This window comes from Felis catus, chromosome D1 (genome assembly GCF_018350175.1).
Source record: "Felis catus isolate Fca126 chromosome D1, F.catus_Fca126_mat1.0, whole genome shotgun sequence".
In the NCBI taxonomy this organism is placed as follows: domain Eukaryota; kingdom Metazoa; phylum Chordata; class Mammalia; order Carnivora; family Felidae; genus Felis; species Felis catus.
In genome coordinates, this window is record NC_058377.1 from 115,178,034 (window position 1) to 115,193,204 (window position 15,171).

At 50.1% G+C, this 15,171-nt stretch overlaps 1 long non-coding RNA gene across 1 annotated transcript; it reads left to right on the plus strand.

Moving 5' to 3' along the window:
* The first annotated feature begins 937 nt into the window (after window positions 1-937).
* LOC109492263 lies at window positions 938-13,704 on the plus strand. Its single transcript, XR_006586763.1, has 4 exons — window positions 938-1,053; window positions 8,164-8,327; window positions 8,720-9,069; window positions 13,363-13,704. It is a non-coding gene; the product is annotated as an uncharacterized LOC109492263 (long non-coding RNA).
* The last annotated feature ends 1,467 nt before the right edge of the window (window positions 13,705-15,171 follow it).

Genomic DNA, 15,171 nt, shown 5'->3' on the forward strand with positions numbered 1-15,171 from the left:
TGAACCAGCCTTGCACACCTAGAATAAATCCCACTGGTTACCAGAATATACTTCTTTTGTGGTGTATAATTCATTGTTGGATTGGACTTGCTAATAATTTGTTGAGGATTTTTGCTTTTGTGCTCAAGAGATATTTGATCTGCAATTTCCTTTTCTTTTCATGTCTATCTGGTTGTGGTTTTGTCAGGGTAATGCTGACTCAGAATGAATTGAGAAGGATTCTTTCTGTTTCTATTTTCTGGAAAATATTGCAGAGAATTGGTATCATCTTTTTTTGCTTCAAATATTTGGTACAATTCACCAGTGAAGCCATCTGTGCCTGGTGGTTTCTTGTTTGGAATATTATTAATTATCGATTTAATTTTATCAATAAACATAGACCTATTTAGTTTACCTATTTCTCCTTATGTGGGTTTTTGTAGTCTGTGTCTTTCAAGGAATTGGGCCGTTTCATCTAAGTTATCAAATTTGTGTTCATAGTATTCCTCTATTATCCCTCTAATGTCAGTGGGATCTGTACTGATGGCTCCTTTTCCATTTCTCATTGTAGTAATCTGTTTTCTCTTTTCAGTTTTTATTAGCCTGGCTAGCAGTTTATCAATTTCATTGACTTTGTCCCTCATATAAACAGCTTTTGGTTTCATTGTTTTTTTCCCTATTGCTTCCTGGTTTCAATTTCATTGATTTCTGCTCTCATTTTTATTATTTTTTCCCTTCTGTTTGCTTTAGGCCTCTTTGCTGCTTTCTCTAGTTTCCTAAGATTCCTAAGGCTTTTTTTAAAAAAATGTTAACGTTTATTTTTGAGAGGCAGGGAAGGGGCAGAGAAAGATGGTGACACAGAATCTGAAGCAGGTTCCAGGCTCCAAGCTGTCAGCACAGAGCGGATGCCAGGGGCTAGAACTCATGAACTGTGAGGTCATGACTTAAGTGGGAGACTTAAGTGACTGAGCCACCCAGGCGCCACGAGGTCTTTCTTCTTTCTAATTAATTTCTAATTTCTTCTTTTAATTCTATTGATTTCCCTGTAAGCACTGCTGCATCCCAAACATTTTGGTAAGTTGTGTTTTCCTTTTAATTTAGTTCAAGTTATTTAAAAAATTTCTCTTGGGACTTATTTTTTTATTCACGCTCAGCCACATGTTCCTCCCGCCACACCTGTGCGTCTGTGTCCATCTGCACCGGGCTAACTCCACTGCCTCAGGTTAAAACAAAATCCCTCAGGTTTGGGTCCAGCGCCTCTCCTCCCCATCCCCTGGTTACAGCGTGTCCTAATTTGTGCTTTAGTCTGATCAGAAATGCGATAGGGACCGATCGGGATCAGACTTCGGGTTAAGCCAGTGCCGCCATCGGGGGGCCGATGGCAGCAACCTGGTGACGGGTCCTCTGGGGGAGACACCCTCCTCTCTCCGCGGCTCCGTGCCCCTCTCGCCGCCTCCCTGCGGTCGCACTTTGCCCAGGCGGCCACCAGGTGGCGTCGCAGGCCCATGCGCGGCCGAGGAGTCAGGCCCTCCGCGCTGCTCTTGCGGGAGGGGTGGCGATGGGTGCCGAGCCCGGGTTGAGGGTGTGCACCCGGCGGGCAGCAGAGGACCCTGGAACCGTCCGAGGGAGCGGCTCCCGCGGTGTGCTGGGGGCGTGGGGGTGGGGTGGGGTGTGTGTGTGTGCATGTTTCCTGGGTCACCCGGCTGGGGATGAGACCCTGTGCCCTGGGGTGGCCGGCTGGGGTGAGGTTATCCGGAGGGTTCCTGGGAAGCCCGGGTGGGCGGCCATCCGGACCCTCCAGACCGCAGGAGGGGGCGGAGGACGGAAAAGGGGCGCGGGGGGTGCGGGGAGGCGGGGGCCGGGCCGGGGCTCGCGGGGCGGGGGCGCGGGGCGGGGACTTGGTCTGGCTGCGCTGTTGCCGCGTCGGAACCCGGTGACCGCAAGCGAACTTCCCCACCTCTCGGATCCCCCCAGGTGGCCGCCGGCTCCTGCCAGGGAGCGCGGGAGGGGTCTGGACACGGGCAGCCCAGGAGGCCTAGGCTGAGGCACTAAGTGTGAGGGGCACGGGCTCAGGGGTCAAATGAGCCCTGCTGTCCGCAGAGCCTTTTGTGAGACACACTGAAAGCTCAAGACCGGGGGCGGGGAGGGGAGGGGGAGGCAGGTGTAGGGACGCGAGTGGGCTGAAGCCGCAGAGAGCCCAGCTTAGAATAGCGGCGTACGTGGGGCCCCAGGCACTTCGCTCAGTTCTGAGCCCCCGCAGCCGGAGGGCGACTCCCCCAAACTTGTCGCGAACCTTACACTCCTTGCTTGAGTTGCCTGGTGGGGTGGAGGCAGGCCCCTGGACCTGCCTGTGGAGTGAGACTGGGGTAGGGGACCTCAAGGCTCTAGACAGGGGGGGGGGGGGGCAGCTGGAGGGGAAGCGCTGGTAGGCACTGTCCCGTGGCTCATCCCCTGGTTCCAGACTGTCCTTTCCTGGAAGTTTTCCTCCTGAACCTGCTTGGAGGATGGAGTCGGTGTCGCTGTCTGGAGCAGAGGCTGGGCTTATCTGTGGTCCAGTGTAGCTTTCCTAATGTCTCTGTTGGGGCAGAGGTCGCATCCAGTATAGACAGTCAGGCTTCCCCTATCCAGGCCTCCTCTCCGGGCACCCTGGCTTTGTGCAGGTGTGGCCTGGCCCTCTGCAGACCCTCTGTGGGTGACATTTGGCCGCTGCTCTTGCTGGAGGAAGTGAACTGATCCAGGGGGTGTGTCCTCTGAAACAGGCAGGCTCCTTTGCCAGCTTGCAAGTGTGTGTGATCTCAGATGCTTACGGTTCTTACAGGAGAATTCTCCATGTGCATCAAAGAGATAAGCTGGGGGCCCTTCTTTCTGGAGGGTTTCCTGCCATCCCCCCTCCCCCCACCCCACCCCGGGCCAAACCTCTCCTCCCCTCCCGCTTCAACCACTTAGACCTGATGCCGACCCCATGGCCGACCAGGCTGCCCCTGCTGGGGATGGGTCCAGACCTTCCCCACAAAATCAGCCCTGTAGGTACTCTCCCAGGGCTGCTGGTGTCAGAGCCCTTGCTTCCTAAATCCCCGACCTAGGCAAGAGCTGTCTGCTCCTTAGACTTACATTGTATTCTGGGCCCCAGTTCCCTTCCTGCCACCCCCCTCCAAGTTATTGTTCACCGTGTTATTGTTGACACAAAGTGAACAAGCGTTTTAGAATCTGCTGCAGGGAAGAAAGCATTTCATCCAGCCCGGGTTAGGCCAGCTGTCCAGGAAGCATGCCTCACAGGGAAGGAAGTGCTCCGGAAGAGGGACAGATTTCACCGGGAAGGAAGTGCTCGGGAGGAGGGACAGATATTTCACAGGGTTCTCTGTCTCACATCTTGGAAAAATTCAGAAAGATTTCTGATCAGCATCCAGGCAGGAATCACGGGTTATAACATCAAGAATTGTAGGGAACAGGGGCATTGATCGATGTCTTAAGTGATGTGGGGAACAAAGGCAGAAGGAAATGGCAGATAGAACTCAATTTCCATATCACCTGCAGCCCATTGACCAACACTTGAGGCCTGCGGAGTAGAACATTCCTCCAGGAATTTCCTGTCTTCATGCTAATACTTTGCTAGGGGGAAAAACCACCTTAGCCTGACAATAGCCAGGCCTCTGGGATCCTGAGTTGTCTTTAGCATATGAAAATCTCACTGGAAACTCCCCCTGGACTTTAACTCTCCCCAGCTCCCAAATACACACAGCTCTTTCTGCCCCCAGGTCCTGTCCCCCGTGCTTTAATAAAATCACCTTTTTGCACCAAAGACGCCTTTAAGAATCTTTTCCTGGCCATTGGCTCCAGACCCCACGAACCCCACCATCACCCCCAAAATCTCATTCAGGACAAGAAGGCTTTCCTGTAGGCCACACATTCCCAAAGCTGGTGTACGATGCTCGCACAGCAGGCCTTAAATCAGGCTTTTGGTCTGAACACAGTTTACGTGCAGCCGTGCTGACTTAGAAGTGGAAATGGCTTTCCTTGTACCTCAGGCCTTTAGAAAATGTTTCCTCTGGTCATTATCCAGAGCATTGAAACAGAAGTTGCAATATTAATTTTTAATTTGTATTTATTTACTTTTAAGTAGGCTTCATGCCCAGTGTGGAGCCCAACCCAGGTCCCCACCTCAGGACCCTGGGATCGAGAGCCGAACAACTGAGCTACCCAGGTGCCCCAGAAGTTCTGCTTTTAGACCTAAGGGCAGCACGAAGAAGCTCAGATTCTAGAACAGCGTTCAAAATGCCCGGAATTGAATGTAAACCCTTTTCCAATATCCGGTATACAGGAGAAATTCTCATTTGGGAGTTAATCCTTTCCCTCAGTAAGCTAAGCCTTAAAGAAATTGAACTAAGACTCCTAGGTTCACATCCAAAGAGGTTCTAAGTACTAGGACATGGGGAAGTCCTTGGGGAAAAACAACTTAGTCACTAAAAACAAGGGATTCTGTTGCTTCAGTTTGTTGTTCTGTTTCTGATTACCAGCCCACGTGACTTCCCGGCTAAGGGCCCCCTTGGGGCCGGCGAGGTGGAAACCCTGGCCGCTGGGATGGATTCCTGCCCCTCAGAACCTGCTCAGACACAGGGAACCTTTGTCTACTGGCTTCCGGCTGCCGCGAGACTGGGGTACTGGCTCCAGGATCAGCGTCAACCATTGCAACAGTTGTTTGTGTGTTTGCTTTGAAGTCTTTCCCCTCGTCTCTGTGGCTCTGCCCTCTGGAGGCCTGAGGAGGGGTGGGGAGGGCGGCACCGGTTTCTGGGCGTCCAGCGGAGAGGGCAGCTTTCAGCTTCAGCAAACACCCACAGTCTCTCTCCTTGAAAAGGGCACAGAGGAGCAGGATTTTGACATGACCAGGCCTGCACCCACACAGAGTAAGAGGCAGATCACGCTGCTTCCCAGAGGTGTTCTGGGGGGAAGACCCGGGGCTCCCCAGGAGCAGAGAGACTGGGGGCAGCCCAGGGAGAAAGGGACAGAGAAGGAAACGCCACGCTTGGTTCAGATGGTGAAGCAGTGCAAGGTATTTGTAGAGAGCAAGATGGAGTCACTCGTGTCAAGCAGGGGCCTGTGTCCAACAGTGATGCAAGTAGTTAGGTCACCGCAGCTGTGAGACCAGCACCAGCTGATGACGCCCCAGAACTGACGGCCAGCAGGACCAGAGGGGGTCTGCAGGGGCCCAAGACTGATTAGATCCCTTTAAAAAAGGAACAATTAAAAATTTTTCTTTTAATGTTTATTTGTTTTATTTTTGAGAGACGGACACAGAGTGTGAGAGGGGGAGGGGCACAGAGAGAGGGAGACACAGAATCCGAAGCAGACTCCAGGCTCTGAGCTGTCAGCACAGGGCCCGACGTGGGGCTCGAACTCACGGGCTGCGAGTTCATGACCTGAGCTGAAGTCGGCCACTTAACCCACTGAGCCACCCAGGTGCCCCTAAAAAAAGGAATGGTTTTTGCAGCAAACCGTCAGGCTCTTCAGACACAACCCCTCTATGTCTGACCACTTCAAAGAGGCGGCTGCTGCCGAAGGGTCTGCCCGATGGATCTCCGAACAGAACTAGACCCTCTGCAGCCTGATCGTAACATGCGGTGGGTGCCGAGAGCTGATCCGGACCCGACTGTGGCCGGATCTCGGCTTCACACCCACAGACTGACTTCCCACCCTTGGTGTTTCTGTGTCGTGTGACTTATGTTCTGCTCCGTGTGCTGCATAAGAAGCCAAGTTAAGCACGCGGTGGAATATGTCACTGAGTTTGGCATCCTGAACCCGCTTTAGGAGCGAACGGAGCTGACGTCGTGGAAAGCCACACCGTGTGTGCGGCCTCACTGTGTGCTGTGACTCTGTTGTTCCCCAGCTCTCTGGTGTGGAGAGGCCGACGCCAGAGGGACACCCCCTCAACCTGAGCCCCCACTTCTGCACCTGCCTTGGCAGATTGGGGGGGTTGGATGGAAGCTGCCACAGGGCTGGAGGATCCCCAGGGAATGGCCACAGTGGAGGGGACTTTAAACAGCACCCGGTTGAGTCAGTGTGTGACATCGACCCATAACATCAAAAAGAAAGCGCGACTAACATAATTAACGATACGAGCCCTGAGCAGGAGGGAAGGACTGTAAGGAACCGAATTTGAATATTGGGCTTGTGCTTGTCAATCTTAAAAATAAAATAGACAGTTATTTTAGCAAAAGGACTTTATTTGGTAAAGCAGAGGAATTGTGACCTGGGGCATGAGGGCTGTGGCGAACCGCAGGCAGGTCCGAGAGTGAAGGGAAGTCCGCTGCCATCAGGGCTCAGGGCAAATCAGGCAGGGCTGCTGTGGGCAGACGGTTACTGGAACACGAGCCCCAGGTTGCGCAGTGTCTGGTGGCTCTGGGTGGAGGTCAGTGTGTGGTTTTTGGGCGCAGCGAGACCTTCCAGCTTTTTCTAAAGGCAAGACACGGACCCGGTGTGAGAAACGTTCTCTCCTGTCAGGATTATCTTCCTCCTGCGCCGTCTCGCAGGCTGCAGCATGGAGGGGTGGGCATGAGCGGCCCCCCTTCTGGGTTCCTTGACTCCATTTTATTAAAAAAAATTTTTTTAAATGTTTATTTATTTTTGAGAGACAGAGAGAAACGGAGCACAAGTGGGGGAGGGGCAGAGAGAGAGAGGGAGACACAGAATCCAAAGCAGGCTCCAGGCTCTGAGCGGTCAACACAGAGCCCGACACGGTGCTCGAACCCACGAACCGCGAGATCATGACCTGAGCTGAAGTCAGCGCTTAACCGACAGAGCCACCCAGGTGCCACTCGACTCCATTTTATTTATTTATTTATTTTTTAAATTTTTATTTTTTTAATTTTTTTTTCCAACGTTTTTATTTATTTTTGGGACAGAGAGAGACAGAGCATGAACGGGGGAGGGGCAGAGAGAGAGGGAGACACAGAATCCAAAGCAGGCTCCAGGCTCTGAGCCATCAGTCCAGAGCCCGACGCGGGGCTCGAACTCCCGGACCACGAGATCGTGACCTGGCTGAAGTCGGACGCTTAACCGACTGCGCCACCCAGGCGCCCCTCGACTCCATTTTAAATGAGGTTTCCTTTGAGAATGAAAGCTGGTGCAGCCACTCTGGAAAACAGTATGGGGGTTCCTCAAAAACTAAGAATAGAACTACCCTACGACCCAGCAATCGCACTACTAGGCATTTATCCAAGGGATACAGGTGTGCTGTTTCGAAGGGACACAGGCACCCCAATGTTTATAGCAGCGCTATCGACCATAGCCAAAGGATGGAAAGAGCCCAAATGTCCATCAACGGATGAATGGATAAAGAAGATGTGGTCTATATATACAATGGAGTATTACTGGGCAACCAAAAAGGATGAAATCTTGCCATTTGCAACTACATGGATGGAACTGGAGGGTATTATGCTAAGTGAAATTAGTCAGAGAAAGACAAAAATCACATGCTTCACTCATATGAGGACTTTAAGAGACAAAACAGATGAACATAAGAGAAGGGAAACAAAAAGAATATAAAAACAGGGAGGGGGACAAAACAGAAGAGACTCATAAATAATGAGAACAAACTGAGGATTACTGGAGGGGTTGTGGGAGGGGGGATGGGCTAAAGGAATCTACCCTGGAAATCATTGTTGCACTGTATGCTAACTTGGATGTAAATTAAAAAAAAAAATTAAATTAAAAAAATCAGTATCACACACAAAAAATGAGGTTTCCTTTGTTTAACATTTCGCCCTTTTGATCAAGCTCTTTCTTTTTTTAAATTTTTTTAACATTTTCATTTTATTTTCAAGAGAGAGTGAGTGAGAGTGTGAGTGGGGGAGGGACAGAGAGCGAGAGGGACACAGAATCCAAAGCAGGATCCAGGCTCCGAGCTGTCAACACAGAGGCCAACGCGGGGCTCAAACTCACAAACTGTGAGATCAGGACCTGAGCCGAAGTCAGACGCTCAACCGACTGAGCCCCCCAGGTGCCCCATCAAGATCTTTCTTGAAAGCATCGTTAATCAGATCAACTTTTCTGCATTTAGTGGCTTTATCCCTGGGTGGTTGGGAAGCCCTGTGCCCTGTCAGAGGACGGGTGCACAGGCTGGAGACTGTGGACCCTGCAGTCTATGGACATTGCCCCCACAAGCACTGAGACAGCGTCGCCCTGTTACAGGACAGAGAACCGGTTCCGAACTCAGTGAGGTGCAGCTGCTCACCGTTTGACAATGAGCACTCGAGAGAGAAGTGATGTGTGGAAGGAAAGGTTGCTTTATTCAGGAAGCTGGCGACCTGGGAAGAGGACGGACTAAAGGCCCAAAGACCATCTTCCCCGTCCAGGTGAAGGCGTGGGAAGAGGGAGGGGGGCTGGGTGCCGGAGAAGCAGGTGCCCGGCCCGCAGTCGTGTGTGGACATGACCCCGGGCAGACTGGCTGGCGTCTGCGGCAGCTGTTTCCAAATGTGGTCAGGCCTTTTCTTCCGGGAGAGTCTGGGCCTTCACTCCTTGAGGGCTGCGGTCTGCAGGTCTCAAGGACAGTAGGTCAGTTCTGCTGCAGACCGACCTTAGGTCTGCAAAGGGGCAGTGCACGTGCTGGCAGCAGGTCGACCCTTAGGACCGGGTGCAGAGTCTGGCCACGGCCCTGTTTGCAGAGGCTTGACGGGCGGCAGGTACGAAGTTCAGAAATAGTTATGCAAAGCAGAATTCAAAGTAACGCGACGAATCCTGTTTGCAGGGAGATTCTAAAGGAGGGGCCCAGACCGGAAGGCGGGCAGCTAAATAGATCAAGACCACGAAACGTCGGGGAGATCGGGTGTTCCCTGACCGTGCATTTCCACTTCTCCAGAGGCATTTATCCTGCAGCGGGTGGAACTCGCTCTCGCACAAACACCTTGCTCATCGAGCAGATCCTAATCGAGGCTACGTGGCCGTCCAAAAGTACTTTGGCCGCTGGGCTGCCGCTGCTGTGGCCGTGGAGCTGGCCGGTTCTCCCAATGTCAGGGAGAGATTTCTGACCACGTGTTCATCAGCACTGTTCCAGCCACGGAAGAAAGACACTCCCACTGGAGGCCAACACTGAATCAGGTATGCCTCCACCTAAGTGCGGTAAGCCAATGGGAAGCTTCTCGTTTGTTGTAGTTGTTAGCAGGGACCGTTAAATGGCCTAATAACTATTGACCTCCAACTTGCCAGCTGTCTTAAAATTCGTATGCCACTGTCCGCCACACACGAAACCAAAACCAGGGGGAGCGCTGAGGACTCCTGGTTATTGATAGGTTCATTAGCCACAATTTCCTGATTGATCCTTCCAAGCCATGGGTCAGAGGAGTCCGGACGACACTCTGTGAGGCCATCTCTTCCTCAAGGTGTCTTTTCTAAAAACCTTGCAAAGATGTGAAAATTCATTTGTATGTCTGTTGCGTGTGGGCAGAGAGATCACACTTAGATCAGGAAGCTATCTGATGGGCAAAGACGCAGGAACTCGGCTGAGCCGCGAGGCTGTGATCGGGGCGAAGCTGGACCAAGGTCCCAGGTCTTCCTGGGCCTAGTCTCGCCTGCAGGGAACATCCGTGGGCTTATGTGGATAATCAGCAGTGGCCTTTGGGACTAAAGAGAAATTAGTTGCAAGTAAGAACAAGAGGTCTCAGACTTTGTGAACACATAGGAGTTTCTGGTGACAGATCCACCAGTAAGAAAGGTTTTCCCTTTTTGTAATAGATTAGGAAACGTGGATAGGAGCCCTGTCTTGCCCCCAAAAGAGAGAGAAAATAAAACAAGGAGCCAAAGCAAGAAAGGGTACATAGTCCTGGTCGGTCACCTGGGGGAAGCGTGTCATGAGGGGCTGCCTGCTTCAAATCCGGGAAGTCTTTACTCGCAGGCCACCAGGGGGTGTGCAGGGCCAGTCGGGGTTCGGTGCTGTCTTCAGTGCGTCATGTGGGCCTGGAGTCTATTGCCTGGAATTTGGCTGGTGGTGCCTGACAGGGGCCTTTCCAGTGAGGTTGGAGAGTCTTCTAGCAGCTGTGTTTTCTGGTAGAAGAATCTCTGGGTTGTAAGATGTGAGGCTTAAGGTCTTCATCTCTGTAAAAAGATTGCTCTCTCAAAACATGATTATTTTGGGGCGCCTGGGTGGCTCAGTCGGTTGAGCGTCCGACTTCAGCTCAGCTCATGATCTCGCGGTCTGTGAGTTCGAGGCCTGTGTCTGGCTCTGTGCTGACAGCTTGGAGCCTGGAGCCTGCTTTGGATTCGGGGTCTCCCTCTCTCTCTCTCTCTCTCTCTCTCCCCCTCCCCTGTTCATGCTCTCTCTGTCTATCAAAAATAAATAAACATTAAAAAAAACATGGTTATTTCTAATAGAAGCAATTAAGACCGTCCAATGTTAAAGCATATCTCCCTTTATTAGCTGTGGGTCTGAAGAAGCAGGAACCAGGTGCACTGGGTGTCCTGGGGTATCTCAAAGGGTGAGAGACTCTGCGTTCCAAAAGGGATAACCCTGACATTCAGGACTAGTGATCATGCCTCTGGCCAGGATATTTGGAGGCTCTCTATGAATTTTGCCAACTGAGTCTAAATGCTGCCATTAGTGTGTTTGATTAGCCCTGAGGATGAGGGTGTCGTGCACAGTGAGGGTGTTGTGAGGGTGAACAAGCAGCACAAACTGGTCAGAGAATCCAACTAGCCGAGTGGGCTCCCTGGGAACCATGAAGTTCAACGGGCGGGGGCAGGAAGGAATGACCCTTTCCAGTAGGACCTTCGCCACGGAGGCAGCGGGCCGTCTACAAGGACAACAGAGGGCTATTGCACGTATGCAACTAAGTACGTGTATTGCCACAAGGAAAAGTAGTCAAAAGTGTCTGAATTCTGGAGGGATTGAGTAGGGAGAAAAAGTCACTGTTTTAGCTTTGTTCACAAAGATTTTGCTGAATTGCTATAATCATAGCTAGCTTCCGAGAAATAGTGTGCTGAAAGCCAGTTCAGCCGTGCGATCCTGGAGTCCTCGGGGACACGTACTCCAGAGCACTCGCCGGAGTCTGTTCTGTGAATTTCTTCTAGATCCTGCGGGCTGCAAAGTCATGGCGGTAAAGCAGCAGCTGTCTGCAGGTGATGAACGGCTTAAACGCCCATTGCTAATATCTGGCGGGAGCTCGCTGTGGTGGAGCTGACAAGGGGGCCTATTTCCGTGACATACGTTTTATTTTTTTTTTAATTTTTTTTTCAACGTTTATTTATTTTTGAGACAGAGAGAGACAGAGCATGAACGGGGGAGGGGCAGAGAGAGAGGGAGACACAGAATCGGAAACAGGCTCCAGGCTCTGAGCCATCAGCCCAGAGCCCGACGCGGGGCTCGAACTCACGGACCGCGAGATCGTGACCTGGCTGAAGCCGGACGCTTAACCAACTGCGCCACCCAGGCGCCCCCGTGACATACGTTTTAAAATTATGACCGATGGCATTAAATCGGGACAGGTCAGGTTTCCAGAAATTTCACATAATTTCCGGAACATTTGTAACGTATACCTACACAGACATAACGTAAAGAAGGTTTAGGATTTATTTGACAATGCTTCCTGTGGATTGTAACGTATCAGATGAGCTGAATTAGTTTAAGATCTCCCTTTTATAAGGAAAGAAAACACATCTTAAGATATTTCCGGGACCCTCTGGTAAAACTCAAAGTTAGTTCAAGGTTGAAAAGACATCACGTAGAATTTGCATTTGGGAAAGTTTGTCAAAAAGAGCAAAAGATCTTCAAACAGTCAAATAAAATCACAGGTCGCTGTGAAACGGTGTTTAGCTGTCCCTCTAACCGAAGTGGGTAAGGCTTCCCAGGCAAGCACAGAAGCTTCCGTAGCCCTGAGCAAGACTTAGCTCCCTTAAAAAAAAATTTTTTTAACGTTGATTTAGTTTTGAGAGATAGAGCGTGAGCAGGGGAGGCGCAGAGAGAGAGGGAGACCCAGAATCCAAAGCAGGCTCGAGGCTCCGAGCTGTCGGCACAGAGCCTGTCACGGGGCTCGAACTCATGAACCGTGAAATCATGACCCGAGCCAAAGTCAGACGCCCAACCGACTGAGCCACCCAGGTGCCCCAAGACTTAGCCCTCTCAATATCCAGAGGACTAGGTCTCCTCTAGTGAGCAAAGGGCTGACACATGGGACATTATTTTGGCAAAAGATAGAATCCTTGTTTTCTCTGCATATAATTTGGAAAACTAGAGGGAACCATTTCACAATCTCTTATGAGGAGCAGACTGATGCCTTTTGGCAGATGAAAGAAAATTATGTCCCAGGTTTACATAATTACAGAAGTATACTATGGATCTTAAAGCTGTTTTTCAAACCCTGAGGACAAATTCGTTCAATCTCTTCCAGTTCATTACACATAAAATTCCTCTGACAAAATTCCTTTTCAACAGACCTTTTACAACTTTCTGTCCATTTCACTTATTATTATTATTTTTTTAATATTTATTTATTTATTTATCTTTGAGAGAGAGAGAGTTGGGGCTGGGGAGGGGCAGAGAGAGAGGGAGGGAGACAGAGAATCCCAAGCAGGCTCCACACTGTCAGCACAGAGCCTGTGGGGGTTAAATCCATGAACCGTGAGACCATGACCTGAGCCGAAGTCAGGCACTCAGCTGGCTGAGCTCCCCAGGCGCCCCTCCTCATGTGTTCTTTTACCAAAAATGCACATCCCACTTTCCCTGCATATGGAGATGTTTCCCTTATTTGTAGCAGTTTTAATCACAGATGTTAATTAGAATGTTGAACCCTTAGGAGCCCTAATTTTTGGTGAAAACAAGGAACCAGCGATTGCGACGTGAGGGTTCTGCAGATGGGCGAGTTTATGGGCACGTTTTCAAGAGGACAGTCCTGCATTGGTGTTATTTCCAGTGTGGCGCAAACACGCGCACTAACAGACCCAATATCGTTAGATTCTCTGTAACAGGAACCCAAATTGGACAAACCTATACTCAGTAACTAACGTTTCAATATTTTATTTTATTTGGAAATGATCTAGATATTCAGTCACTATCCATCATTTAACTTAACTTAGCAAAACTTTAAGGTTTCCGGTTACCAAAAGCTTTGGGGAAATTATTTAAAACTTTTATCCCGCTTACATCTATTTAATCCATGGGTTCTCAACAATTATGTTCAGATTACCTACAAAAATTTCGTCATCCTGAGTTATTTTTCTTGCTGACAAATGTAACAGAGCTGCCCTGCACTTAGGGACCAACGAGCCCAGGTGGAGCGAAAGTTGTGTGTCTACATCACGTTCAATGCTGATCGTTCAGAAGACATGTCTGACACAGGGGAGCTGAAGGGACCCCATGAAAAACTTCATTTTTGCTCCTTTTCCCCCTTTTATTCTTTCTAGGACCTGTACCCTGGCCCTACACACGACTTCTCATACAGGTAATGTATACCCTCGTGAAGGTCAGGGAGGTAGTGACCTCCTTGGAATCTTCCAGCACAACAGGTAACACTCAAGGAGGGACCGGGCAGGTGTCAGGAACGTTCTCCCAAGACCACCGACGCACTCAGAGCCCTGGCTCCAGGGCACCAGTGACTTATGGAGTATGCTTAGATGCTCATCTTTGTTCCTGGGTTACTGAGAAGACATGTGCCCCAGGCCCCAAGCGAAGGTGAGACTCCCTCTCCTCTCCTTTCTGAGTCTCCCAGACTCTTTTGTGTCTTTAATAAACTATGCTCTCACTTCCTCTTGGCTCATGCTTAATTTCCATCCTGAGAGAGGCCCAAGACCCTCCTGGCTGGTCCTGTGGGACCCCCTCTGGGTCCTGGGACCAGCCAGCCTCCAACAAACTTAAGTTAGCTTCACTACTGAGTATTTTTCCAGATCATGAACCTGAAAAGCGTTTGGGTTAGTTTCTATTATATACTTGAGAATTTTAGGAATACTTAATTTATATAAGTACTTAATTTTCTTTAAGCCAATTAAATAAATCTCTTTTAAATTAATCTTGGCGATATCATCTAGAGGTAGAAAAATACCAGGCAACTGCAACATACACGTATAAAGACAGATACACACAGGACTTGACAGCTTCCGTTCCAAAAGTTTCTTATCTTATCTCGTCTCGTCTTGTCTCATCTCATCTTTTCTCATCTTATCGCTTATTTATTTATTCTGAGTGAGAGAGAGAGGGAGAGAGAGAATCCCAAGCCAGCTCCACACTGTCAGCGCAGAGCCCGACGTGAGGCTCCGTCTCATGAACTGTGAGATCATGACCTGAGCCCAAATCAAGAATCAGACACTTAACAGACTGAGCCACCTAGGCGCCCCTCCATTCCAAAATTGTAGCCATCAATCAGGTACAATAATACAAAACTCACTGGCTATAATACATTTTTTATGCAAATTGTGTTTCTGGCAGATGGAATAAGTTATGGTCACCTGCTCAGATGGCTAAAGCCTTTTATTAATATTTTGGAAAAATCACTTAAGATTTTTAATTTGCCCAAGTTCCAAATACAGTTTCCTGCTTTTGTTCACCTTCGGATAATAATGATCTCCTTGAGGTTCATATTTCAAAGACATGGCCTAGACATAGTTATAGGGGCAGAGTGAAGGAGTGTGAGGGCCTATGGAATGCTCCCTTGTATGGTAATCTTAAGAACTGTGCTTGGCTGTAATGGGTCCGATGTAATAGGGCCGATGGTCACTTAATGAGCCTGTGTGCTTTGAGCTCAGTGGTGGCTGTGGGCCTGTTGGCCTTGCTCTACACGGCTTGGGCAGGGGCCCTCCTTCAAAAGTAGGAGTTGGTGTTGGTGTTGAAATGTTTTCAGAAACCCTTTGAGGATCTGTTTTCCAGCGTCCCAGCTGATTACCAAGCAGGCATCGATTTCTGGGCCAGCATTTTGACGGTGGAGCCCCAGAAGGCGCCCTGGGAGGCGCAGGTGTTGTTGGGGTTTCTGGCCTTGGAGCTGCTGCAGCTGTAGGGCTGAAAGTTTGATGGACTTCTGTTTTCAGTCTTGCTCCAAAGTCCTCTCCAAGCGCTCAGCTCTGGCCACAAGTCCAGTCAGGCAGGTGGCCTCCCTCCCGACTTTTGGTCCTTTTATCAATCCACTTCTCTCGGGAGATAATCCATTTGAAAACAGAGCAGCTGGGGCAGGATGGGGACTTTTTGGTTCCCAAGACCAGGGATGGAACCATCCTCCCGAAGGA